At 42.9% G+C, this 27,557-nt stretch overlaps 1 protein-coding gene across 1 annotated transcript in view; it reads right to left on the minus strand.

Annotated features, from left to right (window-relative positions):
- Positions 1-13,003, minus strand: part of ESR2 (estrogen receptor 2) — a 49,929-nt gene extending 36,926 nt beyond the window's left edge. The window contains exon 1 of the mRNA XM_072115849.1: positions 12,845-13,003. The gene's annotated coding sequence lies outside the window, so the exon portion shown is untranslated. The remainder of the gene's footprint in view (positions 1-12,844) is intronic.
- Positions 13,004-27,557: the final 14,554 nt, after the last annotated feature.

The raw sequence follows: 27,557 nt of genomic DNA on the forward strand, positions 1-27,557 counted from the left end.
TCTGTCGAGTCACTGTATTAAATGTGGTGCAAACTCCAAATAAGCACTAACACATCCCATTAGATGCACATTTTTTCTGTCTTGTTGGTCACAGTGCAACCGCAACACAAAACTGGAGCAGATACTTTATAAATACATGTGCAAGATCCAAAGATGTTCTAGTGCAATGTCTGACTGATGCAGCCCGAATAATAGATCTGGGTCATTATGTACCTTTACCTGTTTTGTATATTGCTTAGGCTACATTAACACTGCCGTTGCCCGCTGTACGGTAGCACAGGGGCAACAGCAGTGTACGGGGAGAGGAGGAGGAGGTGAGTGCAGCTCACCCCTGCCCCTCTCCATAGGAAGATATGGCACACGGCGCCATACTACGGACAAAGATAAGACATGTCCTATCTTTTTCCGGGGTATGCAGTGGTACGGTGGCGCACGTGTGCTGCACCGTACCGCTCCCGTTGGGCGCCGTGCGCCCATTGCTGTCTATGGGGGACGTATATCGGCCGTATATATGTCGGCCGCATATACTTCCCCCATACAGCAGTGTGAATGTAGCCTTAGGCTAACCTAACCTTTCTACAGAACATGAAGAAATGTAGCAAGGGCTGAGATCAGGGGCGTAACTTGAGGGGGTGCAGAGTTTGTGATCGCACCCGGGCCGAAGAGGCTTTGGGGGCCCATAAGGTCTCACTTTCCCATATGAGAAGACTATTACTATAAACCAGTGATGGCAAACCTTTTAGATGCCGAGTGCCCAACTACAACCAAAATCCACGTATTTTTCGCAAAGTGCCGATGCGACAATTTAAGCAGTAACTTATTACTACCTGCTTTGTTACAGGTTTAAATTGTATAGGCATCTGAGGACACCAATACAGTAAAAAGAAGGAGAAGAAGTTTGGATTATCATTGTAGCTTCCTTCTAGGGTCCTGGACTGCCTGGGACAGCAAGAGGCCTTGAGTTCCGTCTGGGGTGCAGGCGCAGGTGCCCATAGTGAGGGCTATGAGTGCCACCTCTGGCACCAGTGCCATAGGTTCGCCACCACTGCTATAAACCATACATTATAGTTGGGGACCTGGCACAAACTTTGCACTGGGGCCCATCAGCTTCTAGTTATGCCACTGGCTGAGATAGCATGAGTATTCTGGTGTCAGCTTGGGCCCTTATTAGGCCAGGAGTCATGGGTTGTTACACCCCTGGTTACGTAGACGATTGTTACACTGATGGGGAACATAAATGACTCCAGTTACCAGTAAAAACTTTCCATTCAGATGTTGTGTTATTTGTACCTCGATTTCATGGCCTAGTTATTCTGGAGACAACTGGTCACTGGTGATGACGCTGTTTATCTGCATTGTATGCATCGTTTTGGTATTTTTTTTAATGTAGATAAAATTTTAAAGATACCACTTTGCTGATTTGGGTTTGAGTCTGGTGCTGGTAGGATACACATTGTCCCTAAGACTTGCCAGGCTTTCATGCACTACATCTAAGAAGAATGACCTATACTTCAGACCTTGAAATCAGATGCTTCCTATTTTAGTCGTTTGTTCATAAATTAAGTGTGTCCTTATTGTATAAAAGTCGACTGTAGATGCTTAATGATGTGAATAACATTTGCTTTATTAAGACAACTATGCAGTCAAATAAAGTCAGAGATCCACTCATTTGAATTTAGTGTCACATAAATATAAAGTGTGGGGCCATAGAAAATGGGGAGAACAGTATCCTTATATTTATGGGGGTTGGCTTGCTCATTAAATTGCATCCCTGGGGGTAAACAAGGACTGTGATAATGGTTTTAGACTGGACACCCCAAAATTAATAGAAAGGATACAGAATATGCAGCCACAAAATAACAATAAAGAATACAGTAGTTTTAAAGCACAGGGAGTTTCAGTAGTGGTACGTTCATTCTCCCAAAAAACAGATGGGGTTATCCGAAAGTTTGTTTGGCATGTTCCTCCCATGCGATTTACAACTGTCCTTTGCCATATACATCAATGCAGGATAAAAATGGGCACAAATGGGCTAATTTCCAGTTTGGCATTAAAAGGAACATTGAATTCTACTGTTATTGTAAATGAAGGAACTTGATTTTGAAATATGCTCTATAACTTCACATCAGTCTCAAGGCTTTAACCCTTAGCTACCTCTAAGCCTAAATCTGAATACAAGAGATGTGACAGATCCTCCTCCTTTTTATGAGGGAGATCTGGACACTTACCAAGTGGCCCAGACTTGGATGAGTTGTCCTGATGAAACTCCAATATTAAGCTGTCTGTATGGACAGACTTGGCAGAAACCTAGAACCGTTCCCAGGAATGCCAAGTATTGAATGATCCTTTGGGATTTCCTAGATTTCGGAGACCTCATACTTCAGTTCAAACAGAGCAGGATTACATTTTATATTAATTTTATCTTAAAACCTTCAGGTAAGGCAAATCGAAAGACAAAGAGTTATTGATCTCAACAATCTTGCTTACCTTGGTACCAATTTACCCAAAGTCTAAAATAAATCTACCATAAAAATTCATCATGATAAACCAGGGACACTTACTCATAGATCCAGGCACTGTGGAACAAATCTTCTTATATTTGTTAGCCTGGCCTCCTTCCTTCTAAAAGCGACTTTTAAAATTATGCTTATGAGCCAGAAAGACTCCTGGCTCATAAGCTCTTCAGTGTTGCAGATTCACAGGCTATTACCATGAGCAAAACAAGTCTCATCGAACCCCTTGCTCTCTCTCTTCTCCCTTGGTGTGTGTAATCTAGCAGCAGCAGGAAGGACAGGGGGAAGGGAAACCTAGTCTGCTCTTTGTAACAGCCTGTAAATCTACAGCATTGAGCAGCTCTGGAACCACCCTTTCAGGCTCATTAGCATAATTTAAAAGCTAATTTTAGAAGGAAGGAGGCCATGGATAACATTACCACAGTCACGATTTTATGGTTTTATGCGTAAGTGTCCCTGGTTTATCACACTTGATTTTCCTAGTAGATTTCCTTTAAACCTAGAATTCCAAGTAGATAGCCCAACCTCCCCTGTGACAAGACCTTGCGACCTCCCCTTATCGTCGTATTTCTTTTGTATATATTGGGGATTTTTCCAGGTTTCTGTGATCCTGCCCCCAAGTAGTACACAGATCTTGAGCTCCAAACTCTAAACTGCAGGTTGTCAGATGAAGAGAACGTGGAATACCTAGAATGGAGCTCAAAATTGAAGAAAAAATGGTGATAATTTGGTAGAAGAATAAACATGGTTATGAACAGCAAACTCAGGCAACAACAGATGCCCTCCCCAAAAAACTTCTTCTGTCTGCTGATCAGAAAGCAGAAAGCAATGAAAATGGAATACCTTTAAGTACTCTATGAACTGATTCATTCTGCATCTTCTTTGATTTTTGGATTTTGCAGGAGCAAGGTTCTACAGATCAGTTCTCCTAGCTGGGAACCACACCTGCGTGTGATGTTCTGCAAGAAGGACTTTGTGGGGCATTATTATTGACTTTTTGACAGTTTTTTTTTTTTTTTTTAACCTTGCAGAGCCTGTTGCTCCTTAATTATAAAGTGTTAGCACCACAATATTAGTTGTTTTCCGACACTCGCGTCTTTTTCTTTTTGGGCGCACAATATGGACACAATTTTAAAATCCAGACACTTTTCTTGACAATTTTTCGGGCGCACACTTAGAGCAGCAAAAATCTGGTCATATTGCACCTGGTCATATTATGAACGTGGAGTTAGTTTGCAGTCCACCATCCCTTGAATCCCATGAATCCCTTGTGCCACAATCTTGCATCCCAGTGTAACTACTGCACAATTTGTGTGTTAATAACTCGTAGCATGTGCCAATATTGATAAATGTCTCCCTTTGAGTGAGAGGTGAGCAGCCTCTATGAGCTGGGGGAGGGTCTTAGGTGACAACTGGAGTGATGTATGGCCAAAACAATCGGCTGCATAAGCCACTTCAGCTGTCACAATATGCGCATGCTCTCTGCCACCGGGGTGTGGCCTCACAGGAAAAAGTCAGTGGGCGAAAAAATGTATTTGCTGCATTGAAGGGAATCCGTCACCACATTTTTCACATATACAGCTAGTGACAGGTTTTCATAGAGTCTTTTAACTAAAATTTGTTTCCCTCACATCCCCATTAAATCAACTTTGTTATCTTTCCTGGCAAAAAGCTAGATCGAGCAAGTCACAGGGAACGTGTCCTCACACATTTCTACTGCTCACTATTTAGCACTTTATGTCATGTGACCTTAGTGATATTATCTAAGGCCTTTACCCAGTAATATTTTCAAAATGTACTCCATGTATGTATCTGATCACATGAAATGCCAGCATGCCTCCATGTACTTCTGCTCCTCCCCATGACTCCATGGAGGCATACCATGATTTCATTTGATTAGATCCTTACATACGGTACATTTTGACAAATGTTACTAGGTAAAGGACCTTAGATGAAATCACCCTGGTCACATGACATGAGTTGCTGATTGGTAAGAAAAAGGCATTCACCAAGCTGAGCAGACCATTTTTTATTCCAGCTCTATCTGGGTATATGCCAGGTGAGATAACTAAGTTTATTTTATGGGGAAGTGAGAGAAACATTTTTAAGCTAAAAGAAGGGTGTTATTTAGTTAATAGGGCTATATGGGAACCTATAACTAGCTGTATTTGTAAAAAAAAAAGGGGTTACAGGTTTCCTTTAAACTAAATCAATCAATAGGAGGGGTCCAACTGGACAGTCCTGAACAAGATTTATCATCCAGCATCAGATACAGTAACATATCTGGTGCTGCAGAAGACAGTCAGGTTGTTAGATGACTGACCTTACACCTTGCAAACACTTCACAATTATTGACTTACACAATTACATTTCAGTGGTATTACTGCACAGAGGACCACCTAAAGTGATGGGTCACGTCTTTTAATGCCAGCTGCCCTAGTATTACTACTGGGTGACACTGCCACTCTTGACACTTGCTCAGTGACTGCAATAGTGTAGGGGTAGGTACATCCAAGGGAAGGGGCAGAAGAGGTCTGTTCTACTGGAATGTGAGATGCTAAATCTGGAAGAAACAGCCGAGACCACAATTCCCAAAGACAATATACTTATATACCTTGGGTCATGGTCTGGTTTATGATTAATTATAAAGCTATGAGAATGGGCAGCCCTTCTTGGCCTGCGGGTAACAATAACATCAAAGCATGTAAAAATAAGGCTAACATATCAGCCGGTAATTCAACTTTTTAGCAGACTCCATTAATGTGATCAGTAATAACAGTAATGTAATGGCATGAAACTTCCAGAAAAGTGATGGGCAGCAGTTATCTGTTTCTTATATCGGAATTCCCTTAGTTTGCAGAGATCTTCATGGAGAAAAAGGCACAACGTTGGAGACTGGTAAGTGTGGAAAGGTCTTGGGACAAGGCTGCTCCTTCTCCAGAATCTGAGGCGTATACCTCAGCAATAAATGGTCTTTGTTGATGTGGTTGGATCAGAACTGTAGCCTGGATGAAACATTATTTGAGTTCTTCAAAGGGCTGGATTGTATTCTGACTCCAGTTTTCAATGTGAACCCTCCTTTTAGTTAAACTGGTCGTCTTGCTATCACTGTGCAGTTTTGAATGATTTTTCAATAAAAGTTATTAAAAGGTTAGTAAAGCCCTCGATGACGTAGACCTCACCCAGTCTGTAATGTCCCTGACCCTTTTTTATAATACTAAATTCATCTGGAAACAGTATGTACCCATAAAATGATATTTCCTGAACCCCAAAGACACATTTTTCATGTTTAGCAAACAACTTATTTTCTCAAAAGATCTGGAATAGACATTTTGTTCATAAGAAAATCAAAATGACATCTAAATACACAACAGGAAACATGAGTAATGCAATCTCTCAGTAGATCATTTACCAAATTTTATTCAGTCCAAATGTTATGGCCAGAAACTCATAGCTCCCTCTAGAGTCTTCCACTCTTTATCCTCTTTAATATGAATCATATGAAATTCAGGTATGAGACCCATCTGGCTACCTGTATATATATATATATATATATATATATATATATATATATATATATATATATATATATATTTCATTGATTTAAAAAAGACAAAACAACAATAAAAAAGATTACTGATAGTCCAAACAGTGAATGGGGTAACATGAGTGCTGGGTAATAAGGCAAAGATGATTTGTGAGAACATAATGAAGAATCAAAGCTTTTAAATAATGCATAAATGTATTATTAGGTGATTAAAGGGGTATTCCCATTTCAGCAAATTATTATTATTGTTTGTATGATGAAAAGTTATGCAATTTTCCAATTTACTTTCTGTATCAATTCCTTACTGTTTTCTAGATCTCTGTTAGCTGTCATTCTATAAAAATATTCAATGTTTGCTTCGAGTGGACCGAAATCTGACCATGGTCACACAGGTGCACTGCCCGTTAATATCACAGATAGTAATCAGAGCTGTGTGATATAACGAGCTGAACACCTCTGTGACCATGGTCAGATTTCTGTTGACTGGAAATGAAGAAGCTAGAGATCTAGAAAACCATGAGGAATTGATACAGAAACAGTGGAAAATTGTATTACTTTTCATTACACAAACAATAACATTTATATGCTAAAATGGGACAACCTTTTAATGTTTTCAATGTTAGACTCCTTTAAAAGAGATACAACAAAGTTCTCCGAGTCATATCTGCAAAATTTGGCTCAGGTTCACCTCGCCCTGATGCATGTTCTGCATCTGCTTCTTCTGGAGGTTTGAAATATAACCAATACATGTACATGTTTGGAGGCCACCATTGTTTTCCTTAACAAAGAAAAATAAATACTCAGAAGGGAGACATAGTTGTCCTGATATTTCTTTTCTCAATCTTTTCTTGTATGTAATTTCTCAGGGATTGGTTTTCTGGTCCAAAGAGATTGTAGTTTCTACCTTTGAGGTAATTACACCTTCGGCCAAATCTATAGCGCAGTCCAGAGTAATTTGGGTAACTTCATGTTTTTAGCTACCACTGGGTTGTAGTGATCCAACCAAGGTAACCTCAAAATGACCTAAGGTCATGTGAAGGGAAACCCAAAGTCAATGCATGTAAGACTGTCAGTTGACCCCAGAGAGTACATCATAGAAAAACCATAATCAAAAGAGTAGTCAAGAGGTACAGACCAAAGTCACAACAATAAGGTAGGCATCTGATATCTTTTAACTGGCTAATGAGATGATTGAGAGGCAAATGAACAAACAATGCAAGGTTTTAAAGTGTTACTGTAAAGTTATAATGATTTTTCCAAATTATTAAATGTGATTCCCCATTTATAAACAAACAGCACGGTGCCTACTTTGTGCTGCTTGTCCTTTTCTTCCCAAAGTTATGGCATTTTCTGTTCTGAAAGTGTTTGACAATATTGACTAATATCTGTCAGTTTATGCCCTCAAGCTAAGGCCAGTTACATTGCCCACAGATTTCATGATGCATTGTGTTCTCTTTCAAAGTAATTTAGGATTAAATCCATTTAATTTTCCACAAGTAAATCCACTGAACACTGCACAGTGTATATACAGGATGTATATAGTGACCAGCCTGGCAGCTTCCATCACATGGAGCAGCAGGAAACATGTAATAAGTGGTAGGCATCATAAGTACATGAAGTCTATGCCTGTGCTGTGTGAGCACTAAGTAATAATAGCTTATCTGCACAGTGCACAAAGTGTGGAATACAAGGTGGAGGAGGGGAACTGCATGAGGTGCGGAGAGAGACAGAGAAAGTTCTGTAGAATCACAGACTGGGGTGGAGGGACTGAGAGAGAACAGGTGATATCTTATACCTCACTGTTCTGTGCAGGAGACATATGTATCCACAGTCTTGAACACATCCAGCTCTGCTACATACACAGAGAGAGCTCTGTCACATGACCTCCTCCTCTTTGCGCAGGGAGCAGCAGCCCCTTCCCTCCCATGAAACTGTCAGATAAACAGATGACCGACTCCAAGGCTTATCAGCACAGGGAGAGGAGGCAGCTACTGCAGCAATAAGGTAATCTGAGGTGTATAGCAAAGAAACTGCTGGATTTAGGCAACAAAGATAATAGGAAAAGTTGTTTTACTTCCCAGGAGCTATTGATTTGTAGGAAAAAAAACTTTACATTTAGTCTTTAACTCTAATCTACTTCTTCTCTATAGGTTTTAACAGGTGTGGCATCTGTATATTATAAGCAGGTTATAAACAATGTCCATATTATTAACTGGTTAGAACTCATGTGCTACCTTCAAGCTTTAGATGTATAGTATACAGTAGAAGCTTGGATTATGAGATTACACAACAATCATGCATTTTACAAAAATTGTAACTTTGTTTACAAGCAAAATTTTCATAATTCAAGCATTGTGTGAGCCCCCCACCCTTTACAGTACTGAACCTCCCTCTCTCACAATAAGGAGCTAAATGTTGTACTACACATGACTAAATATTTTTAGGGTATGGAACTAATCATCTGTTTTTCAATGATTTCTTAAGGGAAAACTTCCATACATATACAAATGATTTGGATTACAAGCATGTTCCCGGAACAAATTATTCTCGTAATCCAAGGTCCCACTGTATTATATAAATACATCTTCAGATGCAATTATCCCCAAGAAGACATATCTATCTATGGCTAAGTATTATATGAATTATTATTATAAATGAGACAAACAACATCATCAAACATTTTTCTAGGCAGTAAATAAGGAAGCATTTCATATTATGGAAACGTATCTCTCTACGGTAAAATATAACCTCTAGGAACATGGCAATACATGAATTGCAATTGCCAAAGTCAGCATGGAGCTCAAGTTTTTTTCAATCCTTTCTAGGAAAATCTAGGATTACATGTTGGTTGGGATTATAGGCAGTGTAGAGATAGCAGTCGTGCCGCAAGCCTGGCGCCCATGGGGGCTCAGGTCCCCTCTGCCATAGAAGAATATCTCATTGTTATAAATTACATAGTCACTGGGGATATCTACTGTAAGTTTTTGAACTAGGGCCAAGAAGTTTCAAAATCCAAGGACGTTGTTCACCTTATTTGCATCTGGAGTCATCACAAGGTTATGTCTCCATGCAATGTATATACTGTTTTGTTTTTTACTGTTGAATTGTGAGGAAAAACTTGCAGCATAAACAGTAACAACTGAAAAAAAATCTTCTGCAGAAATGAACCTGAATTTTCACTCCACAGCCTTCCAATATATGCTGCATATTGTCACAATATAATTCATGCATTGTAATTCAAGAGGAGGAAATCTGAGCAACATCCACAGAAATTACCATAAAATCTGGTACAATTTATACTGCTGTGTAGTAACTTGGCAGCAGATATGTCAGTGTGAACATTTCCTAAATATCAATATCCATCCCTTCTTCTGCTTAAAATGTGACTTCTACATGATCTCGGATCTCAGAAAATAGATGAAAACCTGTCATCAGAAATCTCGGGGCTCATGTAGACAACCAAAATGTGTCCAGTGTATCTAGAGATTCAAAATCTAAAGACAGCAGCAGACATTTATCATTTTGGGCCTAGGGGACGTAGGATGCGTGCTATAATTTGCGTGCTATAATTTTCATTTCAGTGGGATGTGGCACATGGGACTAATGAATTGGTGCACAAACAAAAATGTTTCCCCATTCATGAAGGTGAAATAGAACTCCCAAGAAAAGCTGGTCTAATTGTGTACTCAAAATTGTGCCAAAAATTAGCTGGAAAATTAGAGTCTGAAAAGTGTTGGATTCACTTGAAAAAAAGAAAAGTCGTGAGTGTCGGAGAAAGCAGCAATATTGTGGCACCGACACTTCATAAAATTCCCGCCAATTTTCCGTTTGGAAGTCGATAATAAACGCCCCCCCAGCGCTGTCACATGTCCTGTATTTGAGTGAGAAATTTTTATGGATGATATGAGGGCCAGAGAACTTGATTGTAGTTGTTAAAGCCAAATCAGATGTGGATCATAAAAGAAGGACACCTATAGGACAGTAGGTATTTCACCTCTTTTTTAACGCAATCCTGGTCATGGCTTCAAAAACACCATAGAAAAAAACAGTCATTGAGATGGTGCAGTTGAGCGCTGTCCATATCCAAATTCTAGACAGGTCAACTGAATGCATCTGTAAAAACTACTCAACTGCATCAAAAAGAAAATCAAGTGTTTCTTCTGTGCTGTTTTTCACTGCCGATCCTACAGAAACTGCTGCCCATATTACCTGCTCCATTCCTCAGTTTCCTAAGAACTTCAGTCTAAATTAATATCATTTATCACAATTACTTTTTGCTGCAAATTTTTTCTACAATTCATCTTAATGCCACTTCTTGAGCAATCTTCTGCTGGCACCACTGTAAAATATCAGTGAGCATTTTCTTAGCCTTTCCAAAGCTTCTGTCACATTGCCAGTCCCTGTGGTCCCCAGTAATGTCGGAACATGTCTATATAGAATCTGCATAGAAGATTTGGCCATAACATAGTGTACACCATATAAGACTAAAGAAAGTTAAAAAGTGTCCAGCTCCAAGGAAGCTTTAAAGTCTTTAGGATTTTGACCCCTAACCTAAACTCTTTCCCGTCTTACTTAAGTAACGGAGTAAGATGAGAAGCTTAGCACTGGCTGAGGTCCAGTAGATATGTCAGTATTAGGACATTACTGAAGCTTGCCAGATGATGCCACCCATAGAAACAGACATTTTGGTCACATCTTACCTCTGTATTATAGCAACGTTCTGTGTCACAGCATACAATTAAGAAGCTACCTACAATATCTATAACATATATCTGATATTACTTAGGAACATGGAACTTCTGAAGCTGTAATAAATAGGAAGAAGAATCAGAAGTCCTATGTAAATCAATAATATTGACTATTACAATAATAAGACATTGCTCTTCATAGGTCTTTAACAGGAAAACTTCTTTTAGAGGCTGGTAATTTCGCAGTGTCTTCAAGGTGATTTCCGTTCTTGAAAAACTCACTTTCAGTACGACATGCAAAAAAAATTAGAAATGGTAGGGGGTCAAAGCCCCTTTGCTGAAAAGTAGGGTTCCAGACATCTCTTTATCTGCTATGCTCCTTTGTTTTACTAACCCCTGCTAGATGGAGCTGAAAAGAGCATCTGGACTCTTTCATTCATTTGGGGAGGGTCACCTGGTATAGACCTCTCCCCAATAAATTGGTGGACAGATATAGGTGGTCTAATCTTTTTATTATACTACTGAACTCCTGTTGATATATGACGTTAGTGCATACAGAAGATGGGTCATTTGGAACTGATACATATATATATATCAGTGTTATCTATGGTTTGGTTCTCAAAAAGTTTATGCAATAGTTAAATGTGAATTTTGTCTGTGCAAAGTGTCAGAAAAATTGGTGCAGCGTGGTAAATCTAGAAGGTACAAGAAAACAGGATAAGGCATTTTCTCCTACCGCTCTCTCTTTTACCCTATTCAAAGCAAATTTCTACAATCCAGCAATCCGGCTACAGTTACACTTATGCCCCCATTGCCAACTGTCTCCTTTCTAGGGACCCTTCCAAGTTTTAAAGATTTATCCCCGGATTGTTTTTAGTCTTGGCCCTTTCTCTTCAGCCCCAATTTTTTTTTTCCAGTTATTTTGGAAAAAGAATGAGTTCCTGGTATCTATTACTATTCGCTGGCCTCCTAATGTAAAACCGTCTCTGGGGAAAACTGCAACATCTGCAGGAGCTGACGGTTCTGCTTGTGTGGGATCAAGACTCCAGAAACTAGTGTAAGTCACATAGTCTACAGTATGGCGGATCTATAGGAAAAACAAATGGCGTAAAGACGCATTGGACCTATTAGATATTACCTATAACTTTAAAATACATTGGAAGTAGAGTATTGGGGTCAGACAACAGCAACATGTGTTTATCCAGCTGTTGTAATAGGGAGTTATCATTTCACAACCTGTTGCTTGATTCTTTCATAAGGCAAAATATTAGAGTCACATGTAAAATAATTTGCAAGTAAACATGTGAAACTTAGACTTTGATCAGTCAGTCATTATCTTCAGTCCATATTAAGATAAGGGCAGTTTATAGTCAGGAGACTGGATCATTAACACTGTGTGTATGAGGTGCAACAGGCGCTCACGAGAATTAATCGAGACGCAAACAGCGGAAGTAAATTTCCTTAAAAGCAGAATCTAATCTCCCTATAAAGTTTTGAGCAGGTATGGGCATAGGAAGAAGTTGTAGAACTACAAATGCCAGAATAATGACAGCCTATGCTCAGACTTGTAACTTTACAGCTGCTAACCTACAGAACTGCACATGAAAATGACATTTGTCAGTGACTGGATGATGATAGACCAGGCAAGAATATAGCAAATGCAAGTCTGTCCGTTCGTAGCCACTGTGATCCACAGGTGGCTAAAAACCCCTACATATATATATATGTACATAGGTATATAAACTTTCACAATGCAAAATAAAAATATCTGCAACAGCTGGAATGACAAAATTCTTTCGCATACAGATATAGCAGAGCCAAGTTTGTTGCCATTCAACCTGACATGACAACGTGTTACCTGTGCTTCTCCAGAGGACACTACTTTTGGGTTTTGGGTTTTTACGTTGCAAAAAAAAAAATAGTCAAATGACAAATTCAGCTCTGCTATATCTTTCCATTAATCACCATTTTAAAAAAAAAACTCTAAAAAACAGGTGCAAAACAATGATATTGAAACAGCTAAATCAAGTTGCATCTACTAAACACTTTTTGCAATGTGGCAAGGACGACTAGAAGGACAGAAAAAGCATACCGACCTTATCCCTGGCGAAAACCTACAAGTAGCTGTCCAAGTTGAACGCGTTGCCCTTCCAATACGACATGCTATGCAATGTTTAAATATTTGTCATTATCGCTGCCATCACTCTGTGCAGAATTTTACAATCACCTGTATACCACCAGAGCTGAGGGCTGCATCTTTTGTGGGTGGTCACCGATTTGGCTAATGCTATTTACAGCAAGTGACCAGAGCACCATCTAGTGGAGATTTGGAGTATCTGTTGCTGTAATAGTTGGCACATTTAAAGGATCACTTCTTGGAGACACAGGGCTATGGAATATTCCTTGGAACAAGGACATAAATGTGTTGTCTGGTGTGTGATTTATAATTTTACATTGGCTGAATAGTCAGCCTAGAAGTCTGAAATCTATATCTGAGTTTATTGTGTTTTCTTGAGTAATCCTACCACATTCTCCTGTAATATTGGACCTATTGATCAGGGATCAAATATTCAGAATTTATTTTTACACAGTGTTCTGTTTGGATAATATTAATCATATTAAACCAGAGAAACCCTACGGACTGATAAAAAGAGGCTGTGATGTGCACTGCGACAGATTGCATACACGTGTCTTTCATTATCTTATCCTAGAAACTTTAATTTCTATTTGCTGCAATTTATTTCTTTCTATTTATTTCTTAAAGGACATCTACCACCAGGATTGTAAACCAAGAAACCAAGCACACTGACATACAGGTGTGTACCCCCTTAGCCAGGATCTGCTCTTCTTATAGCTTCTTAAGCCATGGTTTTTAATCAAAACAGGCTTTGAAATTATGCAAATGAGCCGGAGGGGCTCCGGACTCCATAAGTGTAAATGGAGCCCCTCAGGCTCATTTGCATCATTCTAAAGCCTTGTTTGATTAAAAACCATGGCATAATAATCTAAAAGAAGAGCAGTTCCTGGCAGAGGGGGCACACACCTATATGTCAGTGTGCTTGGTTTACAATCCTTCATCCTGGTGGTAGATGTCGTTTAAATCGTAACTAAAGAATGGAAAATATATCTTTTCTTCTGAGATGAAGGTTATCAAATTCACTGTCTAATAATATACTCTGCACTAACAGCAGCACATGTTCTAAGGGCTTATTTATACAACCAACAACATTGCCATGGTGCAGTCTAGACTGTCCCTAAATGGCTTCCATGCAGTGCCATGGTTGTGGTCAAACAATTAGACGATATCTTATGTTGGTCTATTTGTTTGTATAAGAAAACCACATGTCCACAGACAACACATGGACCTGCAACCAAATTTTTTTTATTGTCTATGGGTTGTTGAGGAGCCATTGGCTATAAAAAGAAATAAAAAACAAAAAAAACTTTGGTAAGAAGTTCAGATGTAAGAAATCTAAAGCATTGGCACATGGCATGGGCTCCAAAGAAGATTTATTATTTGCTTTTGCGCGATTTTTTTGGCAGATGTTTTATTTATTGCTGTAGCTTGTGCGCCAAATTTATGATGTGTCTCTCAGTTTGGGCAACTCACTTTTTCTTCATTTCTAGTTTCCCGAAACTTTTTTGATGCATTTTTTGTGGTATAAATAGATCAACGGAAAAAAAAAGTCTACCAACTTCTAAACCCTTCATGAAGGTAGTTTGACATTTCTGATACTTATTTCTTCTTATTACAGTGCAGCAAATACATTAACCTCTTTCCAACATGTGACATATCATTATGTCCCATGTCAGTTAAGGCTGCATTCACACAGCCGTATGGGGGACATATATACGGCCAACGGATATACGTCGGATATACTTCCCCCATAGACAGCAATCGGCGCACAGCACCCTATGGGAGTGATGTCATTGTTGGGCAGTGGCCTTTTGCTGTGACAGCAGTAACCCTAACACAGGGTTCCATGGTTGTCAAAGCAGGACAGCCAAATGTCCAAAAAGACCACTTTTTTATCATTTTGTAACACATACAAAATTTACTAAAAATTGTACAGTCCCCAAAGTGTTAGCAATGAAAACGTCATTATGTCCTGCCGAAGAATTACACCTTATACAGCTCCTTATGTCAAAGTATAAAAAAAAGTTATTAGCGTCAGAATATGGAAAAATGAAGAAATATATATATATCAATTTGGTATCCTGTAATCACACTGATACAAAGAATAAAGGGGAGGTGTAATTTAGAGAGCACTGTGAAAGCACAGCCCATAAAAAAATTGTGTTTTTTTCGGCACAAACGTTTTTTCCATCAAGTTCACTGCATTTGGAATTTTTTGCCGCTTCCCTGTACACGGCATGGAAAACAATCCCTTAGACCCAAGTTTAAGTGTTGGAAGGTCCTGCCCTCTTCTCATACATTCAAATTGACTGGACCTTTGACACATCCTCTGGTCCTTTGGTTTTTGTCTAGTCACGCCCTTCTTTTTTGTCTTTTAAGTGTTCTGTTTTTATCACAGTAACATAATAAATCCATTTTTCAAATAATGTGCAGTGCCATAGTGCAACATAGCCCATAGCAGCAAGACAAAAAAGAATTTCAGGGCAAAGAAATTTTTGGCAAAACAGTTAGGGATGCTTCCTTTGAGGGGTAGTTATTGAACTGGCCCGGCAATTGAAATCTTGAACTTGCATAAAAAAATATTTGTAAGCATTTTGTAAAGAAATTTTTGTGCAAAAAAACCTTGAGTGGACAAGGGACAAAATTGATAGTGTAAGCACAGGGGGCAATTTAGTTTAGGGGCAAATAAAATTACCAGTGAAATGATCAGTTTCAAGGCCTTGATTCATCTCAACCTCTTCTCTTTTGTGGTGGTTGTGAACAGTATTACTGCTTGTACCCCCAAGTTCCATCCATCATGCACATGAGCTGCAGGTTACATTCTGCTTATTGTATTATATGTGTATATTCACACACTGCAGGGCATGCTGGAAGTTGTAGTTTTGCAGTCAATGGTCAGAGACTACGCTTCCCACTGATGAGAATTTCTTTGAGCGACGTCTGGTATTTTTGTGTACACGGTTATGTTGTTACACTCTGTGGCTAATAAAAGGCTAGAGTTGCCAACAGAAACCACTTCATGCAGGAGAGATCAATTTGTCCCAAGCACATTGCTTCCTCCCACATGCTTCCATCCCAGACCTAACAAAGTATATAATAACTAATGTACTACTGAGGAGTCATATAGACCTGCGTCATGTAGTATCCATGAAGGTTGTTAGGAAAAGGTGGAGCAGCCATTCAGCAGCTACAATACATAGAACCTGTTTTTTCTTAGGAAAGAACTTCCTCTTTAACCTCTTTCTGAGGACCCACTGACTTTATACTATGGGGCAGTTCAGTCCAAACTCTGCAAGTCATAACCCCAGGTCCTGCAGAGTAAGGTCTCTTTCACATTGGCGTTGTTTATTATGTCCCTCAGTGATTTTCACAGATGCCTCAGAAAGCCATTGATTTTTCTGGGTGTTTTCACACTGGCTTGTATTTTCACTGATCCGTTGTCCGTGGAAAATATTATGAAACATGTCCTATTGAAGGCAATAGAAGTCTATGGGTCTGCAAAAAAAAATGGGGCTGAATAACCAGGTGTGATGTTTTAAAAGCAACGTTAAACCTTCACTTGTTTTGCAGACACGGAAACAAAACGGAATAAAAACAAAACGGAAACAAAAAACAACAGATGCGCAATTGAAGCTGAGCACCAGGCAGCCCCCAGTAGTATATAGCAAGTCAGACCCCAGTATTATATAGTCAGGTAGCCCCCTTAAGTATGCAGCCAGCCAGCCAGCCCCCTTTAGTATATAAAAAAAATAAACTTTCATACTGACCTTCTGGCGTCCCTGATGTTCGTTGCGGCTTCCCGATGCTTGTCGTGAGTCCTCTTCTGTCTTCTTTCTGCTGTAACAGCTGGCAGAGCCGCGGCCATGCGATCTGCCAGCCGGCGCATACTATGATGCGGCAGCTGGTGACGTCATAGTATTCACTAGCCGGCAGATCGAATGGACGCGTCTCTGTCTGCTGTTATAGGGGAGATATGACAGAAGAGGACCCGCGACGAGCATTTGGAAGCCACGGCGAGCATCAGTGACGCCGGAAGGTGAGTATGTAAGTTTTTTTTTTATGCTATATACTTAAGGGGGCTGGCTATATACTACTTTACTACTAGGGGGCTGGCAGGCTATATACTACTGGGGGCTGGCTGGCTAAATACTACAGGGGGCTGGCAGGCTATATACTATAGGGGCTGGCAGGCTATATACTACAGGGGGCTGGCTGGCTATATACTACAGGGGACTTGCTGGCTATATACTGGGAAGCTGTGACCAATGCATTTCCCACCCTCATACTCATACTCAAATCAATAGGTTTTCCCAGTTTTTGGTGGTAAAATTAGGGGCCTTGGCTTATACTTGGGTCAGCTTAAGAGTATATACGGTACTAGAATACTGCTCTCTATGTACATGAAGATGTGTATATGGCCAGACAGTCCCCCCTCCAGTATGTAGCCAGCCTGTCCCCCCAGTATATAGCCAGCCAGACCCCCAGTACACTGCCAATCTTCCCCCGCTGTATGCAGCCAACCCCCCCAGTTTACAGCCAGTCAGCCTGCCCTTCCCTCCCCCTGTATACATTCATCCAGTCCCCTGGCCAGCACATTAAATTAATAAACAAAGTACTCACCATTCTGATGCTCCCCCTCAGCTCCGTTACTTGATACAATCCAGGTTGCAGTGACAGCTCCATGTGCGCATGCGGCTTACAGACTAAAACATCAGCTGCTTGCTGACGCCATAGTCTGTGCAACGCCAGTGCGCAAGGAGCTGTCACCGCCGGCCGGACTGCATCAGCGAATCTGAGGGTGAGCGTCAAAAAGATGAGTACATGTTTTTTTTATTTTTCGACCAGCCCCAGACCAGCCCCAGACCAGTCCCAGACCGGTCCCGTCGGCCCAAGACTGATTGGCCCACTGGGATTTCTCCCGGTGGGTCATATAGCCAGTCTGCCCCTGGATAGACAGAATTACATGGTGGGGGCTGTATATAAGGGATAGATTTCAATTAAACCAACGTGGGTTTTTTTTTAATGAAGTACTGTATACAATTAAACTGTGGGATTCTGTGGGATCATGGGGCGTTATATTTGGGGACTGTATATAATTAAATGTTTGGGTGGGGGAACAGTCTGTATTTGGCCTTTAAATAATTGTGAAAATTAAAGTAAATTAGAGGGACAATTGTATATAAATAAATTAGAGGGGGGCTGTAATCTTCTGGCCACAGATGGTGAATCAGGTTGCCCATGTATTACAAATACAGACAAGGAGGCAGGAGAGGCTATCCAACAGACAAGATCATGTCTTAGTTGACTTAAAACTTTACTGTTTCAATCATCCATAATCATCCTGCCAGCCCCTGTAGTATATAGCCAGCCAGCCCCCTGTATTATATAGCCAGCCAGCCCCCTGTATTATATAGCCAGCCAGCCCCCTGTAGTATACAGCTATCCTCCCCTCAGTAGTAAATAGCCAGCCAGCCCCCAGTAGTATATAGCCAGTCAGCCCCCTTAAGTATACAGCCAGCCAGACCCCTTAAGTATACAGCCAGCCAGCCCCCTTTACTCTATAGCCAGCCCGCAAGAAAAAATAAACTTACATACTCACCTTCTGGCATCCCCGATGTTTGCTGCGGCATCCCGATGCTCATTGTGGGTCCTCTTCTGTCTTCTTTCTTTGTGATCTGCCGGCAGGTGCATACTATGACGTCACCAGTAGCTGCATTATAGTATGAGCTGGCCGGCAGATCGCATGGATGCGGCTCTGCCGGCTGTTACAGCGTAGAGAAGACAGAAGAGGAGCCGCGACAAGCATCAGGAAGCTGTTACGAGCATTGGGGATGCAGGAAGGCGAATATGTAAGTTTATTTTTTTATTGACTCATGTATTTTTTTGCGCTGAAAAACTCGGCTTATACACAAGTATATACGGTACATTAGAACTAAGGAAGAGGAGGTGGGCACTACAACAATAAGACAGTCATGCATCAATACAACAGACCAGAATCACATGAAGAGCAAAGAGATCCATATAATGACCAAAGTATAGACAAATATCTTTATTCAATAAACAAAACACAAATCAAATATAAAAACACGGCACCTCTGGACGCCTGGGGGTACAAAGCAGGGTCCATAGAGGCACTCACCTATACTCTGCCTACAAAAGTTTGAATGCTAAATCCACAATGAAGTAATATGTATCACCAGCTTGTAAAACAAGTATTACACCAACCACAGAAATACAATGTAAAATGAATACCACTTTGCAACAAAGGGAGAGAAAATAATAATAATTAGAGATGAGCGAACACACTCATCCGAGCTTGATGCTCGTTCGAGCATTAGCGTACTCGAAACTGCTCGTTGCTCGACGAGTATTTCGCCAGCTAGAGAAAATGGCATCTCCCGCTGTTGTGATTTTTGGCGGCCAGAAACAGAGCCAATCACAAGCCAGGAGACTCTGCACTCCACCCAGCATGACGTGGTACCCTAACACGTCGATAGCAGTGGTTGGCTGGCCTGATCAGGTGACCCTGGAATAGACTAGCCCCTGCCCGCACTGCTCGGATCATTCTCTGTCTGGATGCCGCTAGGGAGAGAGCTGCTGCTGGTCAGGGAAAGCGTTAGGGTGTTCTATTAGAATAGTGTTAGGCAGGAGTGATTCTACAAGAACCCAACAGCCCTTCTTAGGGCTACAATAACGTTATTTTTTTTTTTTTTTGGTTTGCTTGTGGCTGGGCTTGCTGGAACTTGCAGCTAGTACCATATTGTGAGGAATTTTTATACCTCAAAGTCATCTGTCAAAGTAGTGTGCTTTCAGTGTAGGCTAGAAAATAGCCATAATAGCCATAGGAGAACGCCAACTGCTTACTTAGGCCTACAATAGCGTTATATTTTCCTTTTTTTTGGTTTGCTTGTGGCTGGGCTTGCTGGCACTAGTAGTGCAGCTAGTACCATATTGTGAGGAATTTTCAGGGAGACTTGCGACCGTTGTGTTTAGCTCTTAGTGACACACATATCCATCTCAAACACCTAAGTGGGACAATTTATTAGGGGTTTGATTTGAATTAGGCACAGTCTGCTCATTTATTTTTTTTTACATTTATTTTTTTTTATAACTCAAAGTCATCAGGCACAGCACAAAATCCAGTTGTGTGCTGTCAGTGTAGGGTAGAAACTAGCCATAGCAATAGGATAGCATCGTTTTGTTTAAAAAAAAAAAAGCACAAAAAAACAAAAAGCAAAAAAAATTTACAGTTTACACTTTAATTTTGAAAATGTTTAACCCGAGGGCTAGGGGTAGAGGACGAGGGCGTGGACGTGGGCGTCCAACTACTGCAGGGGTCAGAGGCCGTGGTCCTGGGTGGGGTGAGACACCACCTGCTGATGAGGGAGCAGGGGAACGCCGCAGAGCTACACTCACTAGGTTCATGCCTCAAGTTACTGTGACTCATGGTAGAGCACTGTTGAGGCCAGAACAGTGCGTAGAGGTGATGTCGTGGATTGCGGACAATGCTTCTAGCCATTTGTCCACCAGTCAGTCTTCCACGCAGTCCACCCATGTCACCGAAATCAGCACTCCGAAATCAGCACTCCTCCAGCTCCTCCACCTCAGCCTCCTTCCCCCCAGTCTGCCCCCTCCCAGGAAAATTTTCCATTTGAACCGGCATACTCTGAGGAACTGTTTTCTGGACCCCTCCCACAGTCACAAACCACTTGTCCAGTTGCTGCTGAGCTATTTTCCGATGCCCAGGTTTTCCACCGGTCGCAGTCTGTGGGTGATGATGACATTATTGACGTAGTGGAAGAAGTGTGTAAAGAGGTGTCGGACGATGAGGAGACACGGTTGTCAGAAAGTGGTGAAGTTGTTGTCAGGGCAGGAAGTCCGAGGGGGAGCAGACTGAGGGATCGGAGGATGATGAGGTGACAGACCCAAGCTGGGCTGATAGGCCGGGTGAACACAGTGCTTCTGAGACGGAGGCGAGTCCTCGTCAAGAACAGGTTGGAAGAGGCAGTGGTGGGGCCAGACAGAGAGGCAGGGCCAGAGCTGGTGCATCAGCGCCAAATGTTTCACGTAGTCAAGCTCCCTTGGCAAGGGCTAGATTTTCAGAAGTCTGGAGGTTCTTTAAAGAAACACCGGATGACCGACGGACTGTGGTGTGCAACCTGTGCCAAACCAGGATCAGCAGGGGTTCCACCACTACTAGCTTAACTACCACCAGTATGCGCAGGCATATGAATGCTAAACACCCCACTCAATGGCACCAAGCCCGTTCACCTCCAGCCGGGCACACCACTGCTCCTTCCCCTGTATCATTTGCTAGTCAGCCCCCTGCCCAGGACCCCGGCCCAAACACCTCCCTTGCGAAAACCCCATCTTCGCCTCCACGATCCTCCACAGCATCCACCAGCGTTCAGCTCTCCATACCCCAGACGCTGGAGCGCAAAAGGAAGTATAGTGCCACCCACCCACACGCCCAAGCCCTCAACGTCCACATCTCCAGACTACTTAGCCTGGAGATGCTGCCCTATAGGCTGGTAGAGACCGATGCCTTTCGCAACCTCATGGCGGCGGCCGCCCCTCGGTATTCGGTCCCCAGCCGCCACTACTTTTCCCGATGTGCTGTCCCAGCCCTTCACCAGCACGTGTCACACAACATCATCCGTGCCCTGACCAACGCCGTTTCTGACAAGGTCCACCTGACCACGAACACGTGGACGAGTGCTGCCTGGCAGGGCCACTATATATCGCTGACGGCACATTGGGTTAACTTGGTGGAGGCTGGGACCGAGTCTGACCCTGGGGCTGGTCATATACTGCCGACGCCGAAGATTGCGGGGCCTACCTCGGTCCAGGTCTCTCCGGCCTACTATGCCTCCTCCTCCTCCCACCCCTCCTCCACCTCCTCCTCCTCCGAACTACCATCCGTGGGCATGGCGCCATCAGTCGGTAGCTCTAGGCACAGCAGCAGTGCCGTCGCTAAGCGACAGCAGGCGGTGCTCAAACTGCTGAGCCTAGGCGATAAAAGGCACACCGCCCAAGAGCTATTACAGGGCATCACGGCGCAAACTGATCTGTGGCTGGCACCGCTGAACCTGAAGCCAGGCATGGTTGTGTGTGACAACGGCCGTAACCTGGTGGCGGCTCTGCAACTCGGCAGACTGACACATGTGCCATGCCTGGCCCATGTGTTAAATCTCATAGTTCAGCGTTTCCTCAAGACATACCGCAATCTGTCTGATTTGCTCATGAAGGTGCGCCGAATCTGTGCGCATTTCAGGAAGTCCAGCACAGATGCTGCCACTCTCAGGGCAGCGCAGCGCCACCTCCAACTGCCCGCTCACCGACTGTTGTGCGACGTGGACGTCTGATATCTGTCAGGTGCTCAGTAACTTTGAGGAGTCAACACAGATGGTTAGTGGCGATGCCGCCATCATCAGCCTCACCATCCCGCTGCTTGGCCTGTTGAAAAACTCTCTGGTCAGCATGAAGTCGGAAGCTTTGCGCTCATCACAAGAGACAGGGGAAGAAGATTCCCTTGTTGATAGCCAAAGCACCCTCAGGTCTGTTTCTCAGCGCATATCGGAGGAGGTGGAGGAGGATGAGGAGGAAGAGGAGGAGAATGTTGGCGAGACAGAAGAGGGGACCATTGTTCAGTCCTTCACTGTTCAGCGTGTATAGGCAGAAGAAGAGGAGTTGGAGGAGGAGGAAATGGAGACTCAGGCCAGTGAGCGGAGTGAATTCTTGCGCATTGGTACTCTGGCGCATATGGCAGATTTCATGCTAGGCTGCCTATCCCGTGACCCTCGCGTTCAAAGAATTTATTCCAGCACCGATTACTGGGTATTCACTCTCCTGGACCCACGGTACAAGCAAAATCTTTCCACTCTCATCCCTGGAGAGGAAAGGAGTGTGAGAATGCATGAATACCAGCAGGCCCTGGTACACAAGCTGAAACAGTATTTCCCTTCTGACAGCGCTAGCGGCAGAGGGCGTACTTCTGCGGGACAAGTAGCGAGGGAGAGTAGGCGAGCAGGCAGCTTGTCCAGCACTGGCAGGAGTACGCTTTACAAGGCCTTTGCCAGTTTTATGTCACCCCAGCAAGACACTGTCACCTGTCCCCAGTCTCGGCAGAGTAGGGCTGATCTTTACAGAAAGATGGTGAGGGAGTACGTAGCTGACCATACCATTGTCCTAAATGATCACATAGATCCCTACAACTACTGGGTTTCAAAGCTGGACATGTGGCACGAACTGGCGCTGTACGCCTTGGAGGTTCTTGCCTGCCCTGCCGCTAGCGTGTTGTCCGAGCGGGTTTTCAGTGCAGCTGGTAGCATCATCACCGATAAGTGTACACGCCTGTCGACTGACAGCGCTGACAGGCTGACGCTTATCAAGATGAATAAAGCCTGGATTTCTCAGGATTTCCATTCTCCACCAGGTGAAGGAAGCTCAACCTTAATAATTTATGCACTCCTCCTCCTCATTGTCCTCCTTCTCTTCCTCTTTGTACACTAAAGCAGAGGAAACTGGCTATTTTTTGCCAGGGCCAACTGGCTCTAGCTATAGTACTCTATATATTTAATTTTTCTGGAGGGCCACCTACCTGCTCCTCTGGTTTGAAAACTTTTTTGGACTGCCACATACAGGCACTCAATCTATTTAATTTTTCTGGAGGACCACCTACCTGCTCCTCTGGTTTGAAAACTTTTTTGGACTGCCACATACAGGCACTCAATCTATTTAATTTTTCTGGAGGACCACCTACCTGCTCCTCTGGTTTGAAAACTTTTTTGGACTGCCACATACAGGCACTCAATCTATTTAATTTTTCTGGAGGACCACCTACCTGCTCCTCTGGTTTGAAAACTTTATTGGACTGCCACATACAGGCACTCAATCTATTTAATTTTTCTAGAGGACCACCTACCTGCTCTTCTGGTTTGAAAACTTTTTTGGACTGCCACATACAGACACTATCCAAATTAAATTGTCTCCATAGCAGCCTCCACACGTCGTCTTTTTAGCTGCCTCCACACGTTGTCTCCATTGCTACCTACACACGTCATCTCCATAGCTGCATCCAAAAGTCGTCCATATAGCTGCCTCCATACATGGTCTCCTTATCAAACGAGCTGTGTCAGGCAGAATTTTGGGTTGTTTTCATGGCTTCCACATCAAACTTGTTAACTTTGTCGCCACCCTGCTGTGTTATCCACAAAATATACTGGCCAACTTTTATCATTTACCGATATTATTTCAGCGCTTCTTGCGCATCTGTTTACATTCCCCTCACCCGCCATAACCCAAACTTATAAGAACGCTACTACACTTGATCTTATACAAAAGGTTCTTAGAAGTGCTGTTTGGGGAGTAGCCGAGAGACAGGGGCTTGGATAGGCGAAAGCTCGCCTGGCAGCGGAGCGCCAGCTCCATCCCAAGATCCAACTAACATAGTTTTAACTGCAGCACCTTTAATCTACTACTACTTCACTGCCTCCATACATCGGCACCTTATCAAACGAGCTGTGTCAGGCAGAATTCTCAGGTGTTTCACCAGATACATAGTGGAACTCGGCCCATCTGTCGCCGCCATGCTGGAGACCTGAAGTTGCAATCATAGCAGCGCTATATGGATGCCCCATACTGTCGCTCTTAATCATGGAACCATTTCCGAAAAAACAATTAAAGATAGAACCACTATGCTATTCCATTATTCCTAGGTGAAATATTCAAACGACCCCGCCTGCTTTGAAAATTATCATTTTTTCAAAGTAAACGCTTCTGGCCCCCAGGCCCATTTTGGGTGGGGAGGAGCCGAGAGACAGGGGCTTGGACAGGCGAAAGCTCGCCTGGCAGCGGACCGCCAGCTCCATCCCAAGTATAGGCAGCCTCAGAGGCATCCATGCATACTGCCCCTGCTGTTTCCTGTCCATTTTGCCTCCACAATCCTCCACAGCGTCCACCAATGTCTCCATGCGCAACTTTCAACTCTCTATACCCCAGACGCTGGAGCAGGAGAGGATATGCAGCACATCATCCCCTTATCAAACAAGCTGTGTCAGGCAGAATTTTCAGGTGTTTCACCAGATACATAGTGGAACTTGGCCCATCTGTCGCCGCCATGCTGGAGACCTGAAGTTGCAATCATAGCAGCGCAATATGGATGCCCCATACTGTCGATCTTAATCATGGAAGTCGTCTCCATGGCTGCCTCCACATGTCGTCCCCTTATCAAACGAGCTGTGTCAGGCTCATTTTTCGGGTGTTTCACCAGATACGTTATGGAACTTGGTCACTATGTCGCCACCATGCTGTGTTATCGACTAAATATACCGTCAACCTTTTGTTCACATAGGAAATCATTTCAGCGCTTCTTGCTCACCTCCTTTGGTTCCTCTCTGCCACCCATTGGTTTGAAGCCTGAGTCCATTTAGGGTATGTCGCCATGACACTCTCTAGCCTGCCACTGCTGCCGCTGCCTCTGCATGCTGTCCCCTATAGTTTCAGGGTCAATTATTGGATGTTTTAGATGCTATCTAGCCTCATTCGGTCACTCTGTCATCGCCATGCTGTTGCCCATAATTTTGGCATGATGATGCGATTAAGGAGCCTCAGAGGCATCCATGCATGCTGCCCCTGCTGTTTCCTGTCCATTTCCGTGGTGTTTCCATCCTTTTCTGAGGTTCCCAGGTGTTTGGCCAAGCTTCCCTGTGCAGAGCCTTGGTCCCCTTGAAAAATGCTCGAGTCTCCCATTGACTTCAATGGGGTTCGTTATTCGAGACGAGCACTCGAGCATCAGGAAAAGTTCATCTCGAATAACGAGCACCCGAGCATTTTAGTGCTCGCTCATCTCTAATAATAAACAAAATAGTCCACTAATTAAAGGCAAGAGGATATTCCTGAATCAAAAAATTAATAGAAACAAAGAAGGGGTGGAACCATGCTGCATGTAAGAGCTGCATCAAAAAGTAGCATATGGCGAGTGGTGGAAGGCAGATCTCACGCGTTTCGTCACCAATGTGACTTCCTCAGATGCAGTCCTTTACCTTTAAGGTTTTAAGCCCAACACTCATGATTAGTATGACACATACAGACACAGTCTTGGATGGTGTACCATTCCTCTGTCCTTCATTATTGTACTCTCTTCAACCTGTTGGGGTTTTGTCTACATCTAGGCGCTGGTGGCCTTCAGTTTAGGCCCAGACAACCTGGATATATGTAACCATTCTCTCTTTTCTGAGGTGTGGACTCGGTTTTCAGCAGAGCCCACTGCAAAGCGGGTTGGACTTGCTGCAGCGTGGTACCAACAGGTCGTTCCACAGGTGAGACTTTGTCTGCAATGGCGTCCAAGGCGAATTACAGAGACGTAAGGCAAGATCGTAGTTGGGGACAGGCAGGAGGTGGAGACAGGCAGAACAGGATCAGAGTTGGGGACGTAGTGGAAGGTCAGGACAGGCAGCACAAGAGCGAGGTCATGAACGGAATCGAGGTCACAACGGGAAATCAGGATAATCGCACAGGGCATCAGGAAAGCTGATATGAAAGGATATAAGGCACAAAGATCCGGCAGGGAAGACAGGAAAAGGATGAGACTTTGTTAGAATTGGAGCACCCGTGACACGACCCTAGATCTTCTGACTATTGTGAGATTCTTCTAATGAATAGCTTCTCTTTTCTGCACACTGCAGCACTCTCTGCCTCCTGATCCTCCCCCTGCATTACAAGGCAAGTTAAGACACAGGCACTTCCTGCCAGCAAACAGCAGTGTGCAGAGACTTACTCTACTACTAGCTACAGACAGATAAAGTATTTATCTGAGGGAGACATACTGTATAGCAGGGTTGACTCTGTGTGTGTTATATGTGAGCTAGCAGAGCTGAGAGTGTCATAGTGTTTTATATCCAGCTCATGGATCTCATCATCTCGGATCTGTCTCATCTCTCTTTTTCTATGTGTCAGATACCAGTAGACTGTTCAGAAGCTAAATAAACATGTAGCTATACCCTGGATCCTGCTAATCTAAGCACATTGTCAGCACACAGCATCTCATAGCATTAGATGAATCGTGAAGTATCTGCTCAGACAGTTAACGCCCACACTCTGGAATCTTAAACAGACCATCACTGAGTGATAGGAGCTTAAGCTGCAATAAAATTGAGTAAAATTGCAGTGTAAATTTGTGTAAACATAACTAGGGGATGGAAATTTGAGAACTTTTTTTTTTCATGCGCAAACCCCTTTAAGATACACATGCCCCATAGCTTCTCTGAAAGCCTTATACAACAGTGTAAATTAAGTTTTTTTTCTGGATGTATATGAGGCACAATATGGGAGGACTAGACTTGAAAAGCATCAGCCTAAGACACACATAGAGGAGTTTGTAAACTAAGCATGAAGACCCCAAGAAAAGGTCATTCTTTAGGCAAATCAGAGGAATATCTGCAAATGGGTTTTACAATGAGAATTCAAGAGGCCAAATGCACAACCCTATTGTGAGGGTATTCTTATGAATTTGCTCATTTTAAAAGAAAATGACCTTTAGCTGTTACTTATGCAGAGGAGAAATGAACCCTCCAACTTCCAGGATCACACATTTCTTATAAAATTGAATTTCATCCGGAGTAATTGAGGATCTTTTGTGCGCTGCCATCTTTTTCTCATATTTTTTTTTGTAG

Source organism: Engystomops pustulosus, chromosome 7 (assembly GCF_040894005.1).
Source record: "Engystomops pustulosus chromosome 7, aEngPut4.maternal, whole genome shotgun sequence".
Taxonomy (NCBI): domain Eukaryota; kingdom Metazoa; phylum Chordata; class Amphibia; order Anura; family Leptodactylidae; genus Engystomops; species Engystomops pustulosus.